Raw genomic sequence first — 19,656 nt, 5'->3', positions numbered from 1 at the left:
CATATGCTGCCCTTGATCACCGCAGCCTTGAGTCAGTCACTGAGCCAGCAGCAGGCGAACACATTCAGCTGCTGTTCAATGAAGACCAAAAAGTGCTGAAAATCTGTTTGCACAAAATCAATGTGAAGAAATCTGACCCAAGCATTGAGAGAGATGATCCTCGCCCTTCCATCTAAGTAATGGGCTCACGATTGTTGGTTTTAGAAAGTTTGTCACACAGTCAAACAGTACAGTTCAGTTTATTGTCACGTGTATCAAGGTTCAGTGAAACGGTTTTGCACAGAAACAAGTCCTTCAATGCTGATAAAGATGCTCAAAGCTTTGTCCCAACTGCCCGCATTTGACCTCATTCCTCTCCAAAACATGCCTGTGTCCAGGCACCTGGGGAAATCTTTTAGATGTTAGTGTACCTGCCTCACGCACTTTCTCTGGTAACTTACTCAACATACGTACAACTCTCAACGTGGAAACGTTTCCCCTCTGATCCTTATTAACTCTTAGTTTAGTTTAGTTTAGAGATACAGCGCGGAAACAGGCCCTTCGGCCCACCGGGTCCGCGCCGACCAGCGATCCCCGCACATTAACACCATCCTACACCCACTAGGGACAATGTTTTACATTTACCAAGCCAATTAACCTACAAACCTGCACGTCTTTGGAGTGTGGGAGGAAACCGAAGAAAACCCGCGCAGGTCACGGGAGAACGTACAAACTCCGTACAGACAGCGCCCGTAGTCGGGATCGAACCCGGGTCTCCGGCGCTGCATTCGCTGTAAGGCAGGAACTTTACTGCTGTGCCACCGTGACCTCCAGAAGTGATCTTTAAAGAAGTGTATAAAATCATGAGGGGCGGAGATAGGATGAACGCACCTTGTCTTTCCATCAGGGTTGGCGAATCAAGAACTAGAGGGCACAAGTTTAAGGTGAACTTATTTGAAGTTTATGGCCCTCTAATGTATTGGTGACCAATGGTCAGTGTGGACTCAATGGGTCAGAAGGCCTGTTTCCACACTGTGTTTCTAATAAAATAAACCTATCTGCGTTTGGACTGGGGAACTGGAGCAGCTGGAGGAAGTCCACTTGGTCTTAGGGAGAACATGCAAAAGGCAATGACAGATTGAACACAGGTCTCTAGGTAGTGGCTCTATCAGCTGTGCTTCCGTGACACGTTTTGAAAAGTAATGCTCTATATCGAGTCAATAGAAATCAATGAAAGAACACTACTAAATAGTAACAACAAATCAAGCAATGCCAACGAAGGGACTGCAAATGCTGGAAAAATCGAAGGTAGACAAAAATGCTGGAGAAACACAGCGGGTGAGGCAGTAGCTATGGAGAGAAGGAATGAGTGACGTTTCGGGTCAAGACCCTTCACTCGATAGATGCTGCCTCACCCGCTGAGTTTCTCCAGCATTTTTGTCTACCTACAACTAAAGCAATGCTCAGTTACACTAAATTGTGCTTTTGTTAAAATAGTTTCATTCGAGATCATTGAGAGTGAATACTAAATGAAGTACTATTATTGTCCAAGCAACTAAAACTGCTGCGTGGTCTGCTGACTACTTCATTCAGATGTTTATAGCATTTGCTGTATTTTGCGCTGTTTATTAATTTGCTCTGCTTTTGTTGACCAGCAATTCCTGGGCAGTGTCTTGTGTTCTAGGGAAATAGTCTCCACAGCATCCTCCCGGGATCGAGGGCGGCTTGCTTCACTTGTGGCTCAGTGTAATTTGTGGAACAATGAGGCTAAGGAGGTCCTAATCTTCAAGTACTCTTGCCAGCAGTTGGCCAATGCCAGGTTGTTAAAGCAGTGGTTTGTTTAACAGATATGAATGTTCACGGACTTGTCTTCTTCTTGTGTATGGCGTGCACAGCCTAAAGTTGCAGGTCAACTTGTTCTATTTTGTTTGTGCACATCGGGTTGAGTGCATTAGTCGAAACAGGGTGGACCACGTGAAGGTTGCAATCTTCCACCCCATGGAGTTGTCATGTTATAAGACTATTAATTCTATGGCACAAATGTACGGAGTTTGTACGTTCTCCCCGTGACCTGCATGGGTTTTCTCCAGGTGCTCCGGTTTCCTCCCACACTCCAAAGACGTACAGGTTTGTAGGCTAATTGGCTTGTTACAATTGTAAATTATCCCTAGTGTCAAGTCAAGTCAAGTCAAGTTTATTTGTCACATACACATACGAGATGTGCAGTGAAATGAAAGTGGCAATGCTCGTGTGTTTAGGATAGTGTTAGTGTGCGGGAATTGTTGGTCGGCACAGACTCATTGGGCTGAAGGGCCTGATTCTGCACTGTATCTGTATCTCTAAACTAAACTGCAACCTTCTTCTTCTCTAGTTTTAAACTCGGTTAAAAAACATGATTAAGCAATGTGAAGGGCCTGACCCACTGAGTTACTCCAGCACTCTGTGAAACGTCACCTATCCATGTTCCATGTTCTCCACAGATGCTGCCTGACCCGCTGAGTTACTCCAGCACTCTGTGAAACGTCACCTATCCATGTTCTCCACAGATGCTGCCTGACCCGCTGAGTTACACCAGCACTCTGTGAAACGTCACCTATCCATGTTCTCCACAGATGCTGCCTGACCCCCGCTGAGTTACTCCAGCACTCTGTGAAACGTCACCTATCCATGTTCTCCACAGATGCTGCCTGACCCGCTGAGTTACTCCAGCACTCTGTGAAACGTCACCTATCCATGTTCTCCACAGATGCTGCCTGACCCGCTGAGTTACTCCAGCGTTTTGCACTGACCACAGAAAGTCTGAGCTGATCCATGTGATCTCATGTGACCCAACTGGGCATCTGCACCCTGCCACATGGGGGCAGCTCAACACCTTCACACACAGAGACCAACAGGACACCATGCTGCAGTTCACTGTAGTTTATTGCCATGTGTCCCTTGTCCCATTGCGTTCTTTCCGAAGCATTCACTCACATTTCTCCAGATTTAATATAATTTCCCATCTTCTGTCCAAACAACCAGAATGCCATCCTGCCACAATCAGAGAGAAGTCCTGAACTACTATCTACCTCATTGGTGACCCTCAGATGATCCTTTACACCCCAGCGGTATGAACATCGAGTTCTCTAATTTCAAGTAGTCCTTGCTTTCTCCCTCCTTCCCAGCTCTCCCACAAAGCATACTGTCTCCGCCTCTTCCTTTCTTTTTCTCCCCCCCGACATCAGTCTGAAGAAGTGTCTCGACCCGAAACGTTGCCTACTCCTTTTCTCCATAGATGCTGCCTCACCCGCTGAGTTTCTCCAGCATTTTTTGTCTACTTTAGATTTTTCCAGCATCTGCAGTTCCTTCTGAAACACTCGGACTATCCTTGATCGGACTGAGGTACAGTGAAAAGCTTTTATTACGCGCTAACCAGTCAGCGGAAAGACAACACACGATGGCAATGTGTGAAGGAATAACATTTGTGTAGTCACTAGCTCACTTTCTGGAGCAGAGTGTCACCACGTTCCATTGAATGACTGTGATCTCAGGCCAGCGAGATATCATTTGTACCAGGCTGACTCGTGCCTTCACCAGACACAGAGATACCAGCCGTCAGTAGCTGCCTGTCTCCCCGCGGCAAGGAGCTGCGGTACATTAGCAGCTAGTTGTCGTGCAGGAGAGCAGAGGTGTGGCCGGCAGCAGATTGCTTGCCTGCAGGTCTACAGGTGTGGTGTGTGTCAGCTCTTTCATCATAGACAGTGACAGGTACAAGCCTCCGCTCACACCCAGCAGCCTGGACCCAGTAGCAAAGGCAGCAGGCTGTCCGCTACCTTATAGAGCCACACAGCACAAACACAGGCCCTTCGGCCCAACTTGCCCATGCCAACTAACATACCCCATCAGGATGAGGGGGAACATATAACCATATAACCATATAACAATTACAGCACGGAAACAGGCCATCTCGGCCCTACAAGTCCGTGCCGAACAACTTTTTTTCCTCTTAGTCCCACCTGCCTGCACTCATACCATAACCCTCCATTCCCTTCTCATCCATATGCCTATCCAATTTATTTTTAAATGATACCAATGAACCTGCCTCCACCACTTCCACTGGAAGCTCATTCCACACCGCTACCACTCTCTGAGTAAAGAAGTTCCCCCTCATGTTACCCCTAAACTTCTGTCCCTTAATTCTGAAGTCATGTCCTCTCGTTTGAATCTTCCCTATTCTCAAAGGGAAAAGCTTGTCCACATCAACTCTGTCTATCCCTCTCAACATTTTAAAGACCTCTATCAAGTCCCCCCCTAACCTTCTGCGCTCCAGAGAATAAAAACCTAACTTATTCAACCTATCTCTGTAACTTAGTTGTTGAAACCCAGGCAACATTCTAGTAAATCTCCTCTGTACTCTCTCTATTTTGTTGACAAAATACACACATCATTGAAACTTACCAAATAATGAAGGGCCTGGATAGAGTGGATGTGGAGAGGATGCTTCCACTAGTGGGAAAGATAACTTGATGGGCCAAATGGCCTAATTCTGCTACTAGAACCTATGAACATACAAATCTACACATCCCAGCTGCCTGAGTCAGGCAAAGGCCTGTGCTAGTCATTAAAACTCTGGTATTAAGCTCTGCAAATCATTCTGGAAGTTGATTCAGTGATAGAGCAGCCACATAAGATCAATGTGGCAAAGAAGATCATCAAAGACAGCTCCCATCCTGCGTTTGGACTGTTCGACCTGCTGCCCTCTGGAAGGCGCTACAGGTGCATCAAATCCAGGACAAATAGACTCAGAAATAGTTGCTTTCCGAGAATTATAACTACTCTTAATTCAAATTCACACATGCACTGACTTCACAGCCCAACACCCGGACTTCCATCTGTATATATGTATATATGTATGTAGCGCCGCAGAATTGTGCACCTATCCCCCCCCCCCCCCCCCTTCTCCCTTCTGTTTTTGTTTTTCTGTTTCTTGTTTTTTGTGCTAAATTGTATGTATGCACTGAGTACGAGCAGCTTTCAGTTTCACTGTACATGTATAGTGACAATAAATGGCATATCTATCTATACATCACCCAACCACTGCCTACCATGTCCATCCAGTTGTACATTTAGCGCGGAAACATGCCCGTTGGCACACCGTGTCTCTCTACACACTAGGGACAAATTACAGAAGCCAATTAACCCACAAACCTGCATGTCGTTGAAGGTTGGAGTGTGGGAGGAAACCAGAGCACCCGGCGAAAACCCACGCAGTCACGGGGTGAACATACAAACTCTGTAGAGACAGCGCCCGTAGTCAGGATCGAACCCTCAGACTATCCTTGCCCAGACTTTGCTGGCTTTCCTTGCACTAAACATTATTCCCTTTATCATGTATATGTACTCTGTAAATGGCTCGATTGTAATCACGTATTGTCTTTCAGCTGACTGGTTAGCATGCAACAAAAGCTTTTCACTGTACCTCGGTACATGAGACAATAAACTAAACTGAAGTGAGCGTACATACCAATCCCATTTATCTGCATTCAACCCATTGCCTGAAGTGCCTTGGTGATGATGCATGTGCTTGGTTTAGATGTACCCTCCCTGTTTCCAGCGTACCTGCTTCCACCACCACCACCTCCTCAATTGGCAAGTTCCAACTGCTCTGTGTGAAATAAATTACCCTTCACGTCACCAACCTTATATCTTGCCTTCGTAGAAATGGAGATAATTTTGAATAATTCTTAATAAAGTATCATCCACAGGGTGTCACCGTCAGCGATGGCTGCCTTGTCTGCCTGTCTGTTCCTCTTGTTTGTTATTTTTTGTGTGTTTTAAAATGTTTGTGCTAATGTTCTCTGGTTTGTTTTATGTGGGGGGGGGGGAAACTTTTTTCAATCTCTTACCTTGCCGGAGAATGCGATTGTTTTCCGGATCGTATCGCTGGTCGCTCTGCGGCCAAACATAGAAAATAGGTGCCGGAGGAGGCCATTCGGCCCTTCGAGCCAGCACCGCCATTCATTGTGATCATGGCTGATCGTCCAAAATCAATAACCCGTGCCTGCCTTCTCCCCATATCCCTTGACTCCACTAGCCCCTAGAGCTCTATCTAACTCTCTCTTAAATCCATCCAGTGATTTGCCCTCTGTGGCAGGGATTTCTACAAATTCACAACTCTCTGGGTGAATAAGTTTTTTCTCACCTCAATCTTAAATGGCCTCCCCTTTATTCTAAGACTGTGGCCCCTGGTTCTGGACTCGCCCAACATTGGGAACGTTTATCCAGCATCATAGAGATGGCGGCCTCGCTCGAGACTGGCTTGGAGCCCCACCGCAGGGCCGTGGATTTACCTTCGGAGCCTGCCATCCCTTGCCTGGGATTGACTCTCCAACCGCGGCCCGTGGATTCCAACATCGAGGAGCTCGCAGTCTCGGGTAGAGACTGATTTCGGGAAGCTCCAAGGCACAAGAAGTTCGACCAACCCAGGGTCGAATCGCCTGGCGTGGGGAACTGAGATCCCCCCGATGTGGGAGCTTGATCACCCCGATGCAGAGGGCTCAACCGCCGGTTGCGGGAGCCGAACGACCCGTCAACGAAGGCTCGAGGCCCCGGACCGTGGGAGAGCAAAGAAGGGCATAGACTGAACTTTATTTCTGCCTTCTATCACAGTGAGGAATGTGGAGGAGTCACTGTGGTGGATGTTTATGTGGTGGAAGTGTATTTTGTGTGTTTTGTTGCTTTTTATTGGTATGACTGTATGGCAAATGAAATTCCTTGTATGCTGCAAAACATACTTGGCTAATAAACTATGATTATGATTATGAGAGGGATTAGCCATCAGGCATTGTGTATTGAACAATGACTGTCAGCCCAATAATGCCATGCATTTTTCATATATCACACACACACACACACACACACACACACACACACACTCACACACACACACACACACGCACACACGCACGCACGCACGCACGCACACACACACACACACACACACACACACACACACACACACACACACACACACACGGAGCAAACACACACACACACACGCATGCACACACACAGATACGGACACACACACACACACACACACACACACACACACACACACACACACACACACACACACACACACACACACACACACACACACACACACACACACACACACACACACGGAACACACACAAATCGTCCTTTAGCAATCAAGTTTTAGATAAAATTCACTCAAGTATTGTGCAAGAACTTTACCCCACACACACACAAAACTAATACAAGCCCAGTTCTAAACGAGAAAGAGAATTCTAAATTAATCCATCGCTTTGCCAACATTGCAGTGATGAAACAAATGATTCTGCAAACAGAACACGTTTCACAGCCCACCTTTCTCCTCTCCATTGAGGTCAGCAAAGACTCATCATTGGGTGGGGTGTTACAAAGTCTGTGGGTTTCTCACCCACCCAGTTTGGTTAAAATTCCCTCCAATGTGCCAATGAACACACAAGCCTTTTAGCTCAAGGAGGTTCATCAGGAAACAAGTGAAGAACGTGCATATGTAAAGGGGCAACACAGTAATAAAACTGAGACATTAATGCCCCTGTCCCACTTAGGAAACCTGAACGGAAACCTCTGGAGACTTTGCGCTCCACCCAAGGTTTCCGTGCGGTTCCCGGAGGTTTTTGTCAGTCTCCCTACCTGCTTCCACTACCTGCAACCTCCGGCAACCACCTGCAACCTCCAGAAACCACACAGAAACCTTGGGTGGGGCGCAAAGTCTCCAGAGGTTTCCGCTCAGGTTTCCTAAGTGGGACAGGGGCCTAAGTGTTGGAGTAACTCAAGGGGTCAGGCAGCATCGCTGGAGAACATGGATTGGTGACGTTTCAGGTCAGGATGTTTCTGCATGGCCCGCTGAGTTACTCCAGAACGTTGTGTCTTCTGCTGCAGAATGACATGTAGACGGTCCCATGGTGTTCACCACTGCTGAAATGGAGATAGTTTTGGGGATAAGACTCTAAATGTCGTTCCGTTTGATGCATGTATAGAGTGTATGGCCTGCTAGGCTTGTGATCTGCCTCAATGTACTTATATACCCCTGTAGTATGATTGTAATGAATTTAATGCAAAACAAAAGATTTCACTGAGGCACATGAGGCAACAAAGTACCATTGATACACTTTCACAACTTTGCTTCACGAATGACAAACACGGCCTCACCTTCCTTCAATCCCAGTCCGTAACCTCCTCTCACGCTCCTTCAAGACTTTAGTTAAGCCCTCACTCTTGGCCAAGATGTTTGTCAGCTGTCTCCTAAAGCGGCTGAAACATTGTACTGGAATGCAATCATTTGAAAGGTTCAGGGCACCTCATTAACATAGCATACACATTCAAAAGATAGACACAAAATGCAGGAATGACTCAGCGGGTCAGGCAACATCTCTAGAGAAAAGGAATAGGCGCCGTTTTGGGTGGAGACCCCTTTTACAGACTGCAGTTGGTCTAAAGAAGGGTTTCGACCCAAAACATCACCTATTCCTTTTCTCCAGAGATGCTGCCTGACCCGCTGAGTTGCTCCTGTATTTTTGTACCTATCATTGGTGTAAGCCAGCATCTGCAGTTCCTTCCTAAGGTCATCCGGACTGATGCTGTAGAGGTGTACAAAATCATGAGAGGAATAGACTCAGTAGACGCACCAGAGTCTCTTGCCCAGAGTAGGGGAATGGAGGACCAGAGGACATTGGTTCAAGTACAGGGCGGAAATATTTAATAGGTCATAAGGTCATAAAGGATAGGAGCAGAATTAGGCCATTTGGCCCATCAAGTCTACTCTGCCATTCAATCACGGCTGTTCTCTCTCTCCTAACCCCATTCTCCTGCCTTGTCCCCATAACCCCTGACATTTGTACTAACCAAGATTTTATCCGACAGATACCATCTCAATTCAATCTGTTATTGAGCACTTTTTACCAGTGCTGTAAACTGACATCGTCAAATGTGGAGCGACAAAGACCCTTAATGACTCTGAACAACATCCTTGCAAGAAGGGTCAGGCCAGCCCTGAACTGCTGCATGACCTTGGGCACACGACTATCACAGACTTCATTCACACAACAGCTTCGGTCCAGCTGCAAGTATGGCAGTGTCTCCAGATTTATCCTCAAGACAGGAAGCACTTACCAGCCTCGGCAGAACCTGGAGAACACCTGGAAGGAGAACAGAGGCTTCCCTTCACACCAAATGGCTTGAGGCCAAATATCTTTGATGTCCACTCTACTGCACACAGTGTGTCGACATCTGACAGTGGCAGCAGGAAAGACCTGTCTCGTGAATCACATCTGGCCCTTTGACTCTTCGACACAATTGATGGTGCAAGCATCTCCTCAGCAAGGTCATGGGCAATGCACTTAGGGAGCAGCAAGACCGCATGACAGCAGGGGAAAGAGATTCGAATAGAAACTCCATATTCTGCAAAAGGGCAGAGATACACAACATGGAAAATAACTATAGGAAAACAGTGAGATTTAAGTTACAATGGCTGGTGATTGTAGCCACTGGCGGCACGGTGGTGCAGCGGTAGAGTTGCTGCCTCACAGCGCCAGAGGCCTGGGTTCGATCCTGACTACGGGTGCTGTCTGTATGGAGTTTGTATGTTCGCCCTGTGACCGCGTGGGTTTTCTCCGGGTGCCTTGGTTTCCTCCCACACTCTGAAGACGTGCAGGTTTGTTGGTTAATTGGCTTGGCAGAATTGTAAATTGTCCCTAGTGTTTGTTGGATAGTGTTGGTGCGCTGGGATCGCTGGTTGGCACAGACTCGGTGGGCCGAAGGGCCTGTTTACGCACTGTATCTCTAAAGCAGTGGTTCCCAACGTGGAGCGTACGCCCCACAGGGGGGCAATTTGATTTTTAAGGGGGGCAATTGAGAGCGGCTGAGGAGGTCTGGGTCCAAATTTTCGATTTTTATTTTTTTGGATTTTCCATCAGGTAAACATATGTAATTTATGTTTCAGATGTTATTTTGAGTAAATAATTTTTTTTGGGTAAAAAAGGTCTTTATTGTGTAGTTATTACGTAATCCAAAGTATTGGCGTTTTAAGCTTCTTCAGCTGAAACGGAGTTCACTTTTTAAATGATAAGAATTATATATCACCACATGGGGGGGGGGGGCATCAGGATTTTAGAGGTGATTAGGTGGGGCATGGCCAAAAAAAGGTTGGGCACCACTGCTCTAAAGTAAACTTCTGAAAAATAATTTATTTCAAACAAAGATTTCTGCATGAAGCAATCATGGAACAATTGCTATTAATCGGGATTCCTTTTGGGGGAGAAATGCATAGAGTTTAATGCCCCTGTCCCACTTAGGAAACCTGAACGGAAACCCCTGGAGACTTTGTGCCCCACCCAAGGTTTCCGTGCAGTTCCCGGAGGTTTTCGTCAGTCTCCCTACCTGCTTCCACTACCTGCAACCACCTGCAACCTCCAGGAACCGCACGGAAACCTTGGGTGGGGCACAAAGTCTCCAGAGGTTTCCGTTCAAGTTTCCTAAGTGGAACAGGGGCAATAGAGTCATCAAAGGGCCCAATTCATCATGGGGACCAAGATGTCCCATCAACACTAGTCCCATTCACCCACATCCCTCTAAACCTTTCCTATCCATGCACCTGCCCAAATGTTGTTATAGTCCCAGCCTCAACTACCTCCTCTGGCAGCTCGTTCCATACACCCACCACCTTCCGTGGTTACCCGGTTGAATCGTCCCTCTCATCTCAAACCCATGGCCTCTGGTTCTCGATTCCCCAACCCTTGATCTCATCATGATTTTGCACACTTCTGTAAGAGCATCCCTCCAGCCTCATGTGGAGTGTAATTCATGGAGAATGTATTTTACACTTTCCAGCCCAACCCATAGCTTGTAAATGCAAACTTCCAGGAGTGCTGGGAAGTCTCACCACATCTAGGCTTTGATGGCTGTTGCCGATTTTAAAATGTTTCTTGTATTATAGCAGTTACTTGATCTCAAGACTACTTTCCCCTCAGCTGAAAACATCTTTGAGCTCACGAGAAGCAGGAGCGAACTGTATTTTTTCTTTTGTTATTCTTGTGACAGACTTTTGAAGAATGGGACATAAAATATTGTGTGCAGGAAGGAACTGCAGATGCTGGTTTAGACCGAAGATAGACACAAAATGCTGGAGTTACTCAGTGGGACAGGCAGCATCTCTGGAGAGAAGGAGTGGGTGATGTTTCAACCCGAAACGTCACCCATTCCGAAACGTCACCTATTCCTTCTCTGCAGAGATGCTGCCTGAACCGCTGAGCTTCTTGTGTCGATCATAAAATATTGTAGTTCCCACTCTCTGCACAAATTGATCAGGAGCCTTGTGCCTCTGGAGATGTACTCAACTTCAAGAGATGTGAAGATGATGTTTCCACAAGTGAGACAGTCTAGGACCAGAAGCCAGAGCCTCAGAATAAAAGGTTGTACCTTTAGAAAGATGTGATGGAATTCCTTCAGTCAGAGGGTGGTGAATCTGTGGATTTTTTGCCACAGACTACAATGATCCCAAGTCAATGCGTATTTATAAAGCAAAGATTGACAGATTCTTGATTAGTACGGGTGTCAGTGCTTATGGGGAGAAGGCAGGAGAATGGGGTTGAGAGGGAGAGATAGATCAGCCATGATTGAATGACGGAGTAGACTTGATGGGCCGAATGGCCTAATTCAGCTCCTAGAACTTATGAACCTATTTCAGGTAACTCAATTTCCACAATTAATCATCACAGTCAATAATAAGACTCTAAAGAATGCAAAATGTTCTGAAGATACATATTTTGTTTTACTCACCAGGCCTTTGTTATTTTTGCAGTGAAACCTGTGCATGCTAACCACTACCGTTATTTAAAATCATTGCCCACACACGACTGTGCTTCTAAAAGAGGTTGTGTCTAAGTTCAATTGCCTTTGTTGAAGAGAGCCTTTGATATCTTGGGATCGGGATTCTGGGCAGACTTGATAATTGCATCCTGGAATCTTGTAACCCACCCTATGTCAGTGGTCTTTCCTTGAAGGCAGTAACATCAAAACAAAACAAAAATCAATCTTCTGCAGGTTAATTCCTGCATATGGTCTCAGATGAAGTAATTATGATTGTAAACCAGCAGCTGTTATCCTTCAATGCGACTCATAACACTGGTTCTGGAGTAGATGCAAAATGCTGGAGTAACTCAGTGGGACAGGTAGCAACTTTGGAGAGAAGGGATAGGCGACGTTTCGGGTCGAGATCCTTCCCCAGTGATTATAGCGGCTCTATAATGATGAACACAAAAAGCTACAAAAACTGTGCTAAGTGACGATGTTACAATGCCAAACCACTCCCTCGTACAAGCTGAAATCAGTACATCATTTACAAGAATTCCACTGGGGTGACCTCTTCAAATATGTTCCTCCAGGAATTTGGTGACAGCTGTTAAGATGGATAGATTTTTCCAGCCTTCATAGTTACTGCAGTGAGAATACAATGGATTGGTCAGTGTTGTACTGACAACAGAATTGAATGTTCAGTTTCTTTGAACGGTTCCTGTAGTTGAACCTGAAGCTGTAAAATAATACAAATTTCAGATAGAGTTGTTGAAAATAACAAGTAGTGTTCTGTGACGATTCTCGTTTATTTAAACTTTCTTCGGAGGGAACGGTTTGAATCCTCTGACAGGTTTGACGTGGGCCTCAAAACTGCAAAAAAATCCCAACTCTTGCCGACAGTGGAATGTTGCAAACCTTGCGTGAAGTCTTTGAAAGTTTACTTGAGAAGTCTTATTGCAAGACGTTAGGTTTCTGAAGCCCGACTTGATGTTTAATCGTGAGTCGCTATTCAGGTTGAAATGCAAACCTCAATAAATAACTTTGCAGAAATTTGTATCAAAAAACGATACAAAACGTCTCATAAACTGCATCCGTTTTAAATTTGAAAGAAGGGAAATAAAATGTTAGATGTTTGATCGCTTTCACAAGATAGAATGGTGTGATGTATACGCAAAAAACACAGGGTCGATTAACGCACCATGAGCTGGTACCTATTTATTTATTCAGGCACAACTGCTAACATTTTTTTTGGTTGACTTCTTCAAAGAAATTGCAAGTTCAAGGGGAACATATACTCAAGGGCCAAGAATCAACAGTTCCATTCATTGTGTGTCGACATGGTCAAGGTTATGTACAGCTCGTTATGTGCCACTTGAGTTTTTATTACCAGCCACCCCCTTTACAATCAGTTTCCACTTGGAATGGGGTGAAGTCTGTTAAAAGTCATTCCAACTTCTCGTATCTGTAAACCATTTTAATTATAAATAAATGCAAGCAAATGAGACGCATTGAAGAATTTTCCAAACTGCTCCTTGACATCTGGAAGGCTCGTTCAGCGGGACATCGCCCCAAGGCTTGTCGGTTGTCGTCACCAGTTATCTGTCCGAAGGCTCATCGGTCAGTGGGACCAGTAACCCACCCAAAGGCTCGTTGCACAGTGTAATCGGGGGAGAAGCTGGAAATGTCGAATGCAAGGAGCAAGGGCTCGCAGAGGGACACAAAGATGGCCGGGAGAGGAAAGGAAAGGAGAGGAGAGGAGTGGAGAGGAGTGGAGAGGAGTGAAGAGGAGTGAAGTGAAGAGGAGAGGAGGAGAGGAGATGGGAGGGGGAGGGGAGGAGATGGGAGGAGAGGAGAAGGGAGGAGAGGAGAGGAGAGGAGAGGAGAGGAGAGGAGAGGAGAGGGGAGGGGAGGGGAGGGGAGGGGAGGGGAGGGGAGGGGAGGAGGGGAGGGGAGGGGAGAGGAGGGGAGGGGAGGGGAGGGGAGGGGAGGGGAGGGAGAGGAGAGGAGAGGGAGGCGGAGGGGGAGGAGGAGGAGAGGAGAGGAGAGGAGAGGAGAGGGGAGGAGGAGATGGGTAGGGGAGAGGAGTGGTGAGGAGAGGGGGGAGGAGGGGAGGAGAGGAGAGGGGAGATGAGGGGAGGAGAGGAGAGATGAGTAGAGGAGAGGAGAGGAGGAGAGGAGAGGAGAGGAGAGGAGAGATGAGGAGAGGGACAACGGTTTACCTGAACTGCTCCAGTACATTGAGCGAGCAGGTCGACTGGACCTTGGACTTTGTATAACGGCGCCACAAATGGCAGCACCAACATGTGTAATATATGCAAAAATAATGTCACGGTGCAGTTGCATTTGTGACATATATAAAGCCCCATCGAACCATTGTCAACATATTTGATTGTGAACTGCATTGGGCAACTCTTGCACTAAGTTCAGGTGGCATTTTCTTAACGTTGAGATGGGTCTTAGCTGTTGGTCTTATCACCATGCCCACACACACTGTCCACTCTGGTAGAATGCAGAACACAAACAGTACAGAAACTCTCGGCAAATCACTGAGCACAAATGGGGTAGAGTGTTCACATCGTGGCCCTGTTTCCACCAGTCTTTCCACCACCATGCACAAGAAGCAACAAGACGGACACCATTGTATGCAGCTCTAGCTGAACAACGTCTAATCTTGTGTGTGGACTCGACAAGAAGAAGGCTGAGCAAAAATAAAGATCAAACTATCCTGAATGATAGCATGTAACAAACAAGCGTTTGACTGTACCTCGGTACACGTGACAATAAAGGACCATTGAATCATTTAACCATTTACAAATAACACATCTCCATCTAATATACTAGTCGAACAAAGCCACAGTCCTGTTGCACACACTTCCTCACCACCTTTGATTGTGATTAGCTTAGCTGACTGGGAAACAAGGCCAAGAGCTGTGTCTGATCAGTTGGCTCATCTCCCAGAGTGAAACTTAGTACCTCACCAACATGTGTATCAGTGATCAGAGGAGGAAAGTCTAACACTAGGGTCCCAGATACCCATTGCCTGGTAGGAGTTGTGATGGCAATGTCAAAGATATTTTCTAAACACTGCCAGATCCCCCAGGGCCGTACATGACCACGTCTGCAAGGGACTCATTAATTGCCCAATTTGCAGTTAAACTTTTTTTGGGCAACACAAGCTTACACAATTCCCACAAGGTATATCATGTTCCATCTTTTGTGAAGAGAACTCGTGGTATTGCTGTTTTGTCTGAGTCAACCTCGTTAGTCAAAGCATGTAGTCCGTGCTCGGACCCAGGGCTGTCGTGCTTCTCGTATGTACATGGTAACACACGGTAAATTATATACACTAGAGATGCTTCTCTTTAATATTTCAATAGTTGCTATCTGGTAGCAGCTCCAGTTTAAAAGAGAAGGGTCTACATGATAAAGAGATCTGAAACTAAGACAGAAATATTCTGGCACTTTAGACCTTAGAGATACCGCCTCCAAAACAGGCCCTTCGGCCCACCGAGTCCGTACTGACCGGTGACTGGCTCTCTGGCGCTGTGAGGCAGCAACTCTACCGCTGCGCCACCGTGCTGCACCTTGAATTTGAGGCCAGGCATCTGTTTTCACCATAAGGGACAAGTATAAAGAGACAATTCAAGGCATCCTGGTTATGTACAATCCTAGTGCACATGCTCATATCTTCTGAAGCAGAGACCAACGCACAATAAACGCTTGTGACTCCCAAAGCAACCCTGCTGGGCTATTTGTTACATGTGTCATTTTCCCAGTAAGACAATAAGTAGAGACAGTGCTCTCTGTAAAATGGATATAAAACACTTCATGGCGTGACTTCAACTGGAGTGATCACTAATGCTTCAATCAATATGTGGATGCACAAGAGACTGCTGATGCTGGAATCTGGACCAAACTACAAACTGCTGGGGAAACTCAGGGGTCAGGCAGCATCTGTGGGGATTGGGGTAGAGGGGGAAATAATTGTTGACATTTTGGGGTCGAGATCTCATTCACGTTACAGTTGCTGCCCGAGGAAAAATTAAAGGAAAATAAACCCCCCACAAATTATAACAAATAGTTACTTAAAACAACAAATTATTTTTCACGTAGAATTTAGCAGCGAACTGCAGATGCTGGTTTAATCCGAAGATAGACACAAAATGCCAGGGAAACTCAGCGGGACAAGCAACATCTCAGGAAAGAAGGAATGGGTGACGTTTCCAGTCGAGACTCTTCTTCAGACTGAGAGTCAGGGGAGAGGGAGACTAGAGATATGAAGATGGACATGGTACGATTTAATGGACGGTATGCAAAAGGCCAAATCCCTAGGCAGGACCAACACAGTGTAGGGTTGTTGTAGAGTAGAGGGATCTAGGAGTGCAGGTATATAGTTACTTGAAAGTGGTGTCACATCTGGATAGGGTTTTTGGTACATTGGCCTTCATCAGTCAGGGCTTTGAGTGTAGAAGTTGGGATGTTATGTTAGAGTTGCACAAGAAATTGCCGAGGCTGCATGTGGAGTATTGTGTTCAGTTTTGGTCACCCTGCTAAGGGAAGGGTTTTGTTAAGCTGGAAAGAGTGCAAAGATTTACGAGGATGTGTAGGCCAGAACTATGGGGAGACGACAGATGGCGCAATGGGCTAAGTGTTCGGCTGGCGACCGGAAGGTAGCCGGTTCGAATCCCGCTTGGAGTGCATACTGTCGTTGTGTCCTTGGGGCAAGACACTTCACCCACCTTTGCCTGTGTGTAAATGTAATGTAATTATGTGAAGCACTTTGGGGTCAATGCAAGTTGACTAAAAATGTACTATATAAATAAGATTAAATTAAAAAAGTTGGGCAGGCGAGGACGTTATTTCTTGGAGCGTACGAGACTGAGGGGGTGATCTTCTAGAGGGGTGTTGGATCATGAGGGGAATAGATAGGATGAATGCACAGAGTCTTTAACCAGAATAGGAGGATCAAGAACAAGAGAACATAGGTTTAAGGTGAGAGGAGAAAGATTTAATAGGAACTTGAGGGGCATGTTTTTCCAAAAGGGTGGTTGATATATGGAACGTGCTGGCAGAGGTTATTGGCGCAAGTACATCACAACATTCGAAAGACACTTGGACAGGTACATGGATAAATGAAATGGGCCAAATATGGGAAGGTGGAACCAATATAGATGGGGCATTTTGGCCAGCATGGGAAAGTTGGGCCGAAGGGCCTGTTTTCATACAGTATAGCCCTATGAACCAATTGATTATTTCAGATGCATGTAAAAGATCTGGTTTCCTCTGCCTGGTTTTCTGGCCAATATTTCCCTCCCGACTGACAGATTAGCTGGTCATTATCACAGTGAGATCAATGTGTATCTAATTAGCTTACAGTGTTTCCCTCATTACATTCAACTCCACACTTTAAACAGAGTTCACTTCCTGTAAATCAAAGCACTTTTGGCATCAAGAACAGAGTTCTGTTGTCTCGACTTTCAAAGCATATCAAGAGTACTATGTTTACACACAGTATCTGGTGTGCTGCCGCAAGTAACACATTTAATTGTTCCATTTCAGCGCACGTGACAATAAAACACTCCTGAGATGGGAATTTTGTGAAGGATGAATGGACTTGCTAATACAATTATGAGGGGCATAAAGATAGGGTAGACAGTCAGAACCATTTTCCCAGGGTGGATAGATCAAGGACTAGAGAGCATAACTTTAAGGTGATTGAGGCAAAGTTTTACATGAAATGTACCGGACAAGTTTTTTTTTTTACATGGAGCATGGTTTGTTTTCCAAACAAAAAAACAGGACTTTTCACAAGATATTAGTTCCAGCAGCATTCCATATTATATCAACTTTGATTTCATTGTAAGTTTAAAAGAGCTATTAAAAGCTGCACCAGAACACAGCGCTGAAATGTTAAACCTTCGTCTTGCTGTAAAAAGAAATTATTCAAAAAGGAATTTGATTCTTCACTTAAAGTTTCCATGTAAAATGGTCCCACCAATAGTTAAAGGGCCTGTCCCACTTACGCAATTTTTTCGGCGACTTGCCCCTGAAGTCTCTGAAAGTTTTCAACATTTTGAAAATCCAGCGGCGACCAGAAAAAGGTACAACTTTTGGGCGACTACTCACGTGTCGACATGTCACGGGGTGACGACTGTATGGTTGAGAGTAGTCGCCCAAAGAGTCGCACCTTTTTCTGGGTCACCGCTGGATTTTCAACATGTTGAAATTTTTCGGCAACCTGCTGCGACTATGACGGGTGCCGGCAAGTCACCAAAAAAATCATGTAAGTGGGACAGGCCCTTTATTGATGCCGTTATGATGGATTTATTACAAAATGTCTTCTTAGCATTACAAAACAGTGCAGCCATCAAGTCCAAGATTTGTCATGCCAAATCCTTTCTTTAGCCCAACAATATGCCCGTGTATTGTTTAGTGTATAGTTACAGCACGAAAACAGGCGCTTTGGTCTACCCAGTCTGTGCAAACCGGTGATCCCTGCACACTTACAATAGGGACAATTTACAAATATACCATAGCATAATTAACCTACAAACCGGTACGTCTTTGGAATGTGGGAGGAAACTGGAGCACCCGGAGAAAACCCACGCGGGTCATGGGGAGAAGGTACAGTCTCCATTCAGACAGTGCCCGTAGTCGGGATCGAACCTGGGTCCATGAGGCAGCAGCTATCACATAGACAGCTCCCATCCTGCGTTTGGACTGTTCGACCTGCTGCCCTCTGGAAGGCGCTATAGGTGCATCAAATCCAGGACAAACAGACTCAGGAATAGTTGCTTTCCGAGAATTATATCTACTATAAAGTCAAATTCACACATGCACTGACTACACCGCCCAACACGGACTTCCATCTGTATATATGTATATATGTATGTAGCGCCGCAGAATTTGTGCACCTATTCCCCCCCCCCATCTCCCTTCTGTTTTTTGTTTTTTCTATTTCTTGTTTTTTGTGCTAAATTGTATGTATGCACTGAGTAAAGCAGCTTTCAGTTTCACTGTACAGTATAGTGACAATAAGGTAATATCTATATCTAGAACAGTACCAGTAGCAGGCCTTTGGTCCACAATGTCTGTGTTGAACACAAAGCCAAGAGAAACTAAGGTAAACTATTCTCCTCTGCAGGCATATCTCCCCATTCCCTGCATATCCATGTGCCTATCTAAATGTTTCTTAAATACCACAATGGCATCTGCCTCCACCACCACCCCTGTGAGCACAATCTAGGCACTCGCCACCTTCTGTGTAAAACACGTCCCACGCACATCTCCTTTAATCTTTGCCCCTCTCACCTCAAAGTTATGCCCACTAGTCTATGACAATTCCACCCTACAACTGTCTACCTTATCTCATAATTTTACACACTTCTATCAGGTCTCGACCCGAAACATCACCCATTCCTTCTCTCCAGAGATGCTGCCTGTCCCGCTGAGTTACTCCAGCATTCTGTGTCTATCTTTGGTCTCCCCTCAACCTGCGGCGTTCTAGAGAATCCAATCCAAGTTGTTCAACACTCTGTAAAAATAGAAGCTCAACGTGTTGTATATTCAGGATATAATAGTCTATGAGATTGAGTTTGCAGGATGATTTAGTTCAAACAAACCATTGGTTGAAGAAGGTACACAAAAATGCTGGAGAAACTCAGCGGGTGCAGCAGCATCAATGGAGCGAAGGAAATAGGCAACGTTTCGGGCCGAAACCCTTCTTCAGACTGGCTGAAGAAACCTGAGAGCAGTGTTCGAATTGCAATGGGCCAGAGGTAGATTATTGAGAACATTTTTTATTGTATTCTCACGAGAAGGCTATAAATACGTGGT

The sequence above is a fragment of the Leucoraja erinacea genome, chromosome 33, assembly GCF_028641065.1.
Source record: "Leucoraja erinacea ecotype New England chromosome 33, Leri_hhj_1, whole genome shotgun sequence".
In the NCBI taxonomy this organism is placed as follows: Eukaryota; Metazoa; Chordata; class Chondrichthyes; order Rajiformes; family Rajidae; genus Leucoraja; species Leucoraja erinaceus.
The sequence above is the reverse complement of the archived record's forward strand: the minus strand, read 5'-3'. Positions refer to the sequence as shown.